Source organism: Penaeus monodon, chromosome 29 (assembly GCF_015228065.2).
Source record: "Penaeus monodon isolate SGIC_2016 chromosome 29, NSTDA_Pmon_1, whole genome shotgun sequence".
Classification (NCBI taxonomy): domain Eukaryota; kingdom Metazoa; phylum Arthropoda; class Malacostraca; order Decapoda; family Penaeidae; genus Penaeus; species Penaeus monodon.
In genome coordinates this window covers 26,250,576-26,250,913 of record NC_051414.1, presented here as the reverse complement: position 1 = coordinate 26,250,913, position 338 = coordinate 26,250,576, and positions in this window count along the sequence as shown.

The window sequence follows — 338 nt, the reverse complement described above, 5'->3', positions numbered from 1 at the left end:
AGAGAGTAGAGCAATTTATGATATCATTCTTTACTTATACAACGTGAAACATAAATGTACAAACAAAAAAATAGATATAACGATCATAAAAATATACAAAAAACATTTGTTCTCTGGACTGTTGTAGCTGCCAGCCAGCAGCCAGGGCCTGCTGGCTGGCAGTAATCATCCTGCCATTACGCAGGCCATAAATAGAGAATTAGACCGGGGATGATGGAAAAGAATGATTTAGGATGTCCCGATAAATCAGCTCCCGTCTGATGATGATAGTGATATAGAATATTTATTTTTGGCAGAATTAACCCTAAAACGCTGGACACAGAGCTTGTGGACTGAGC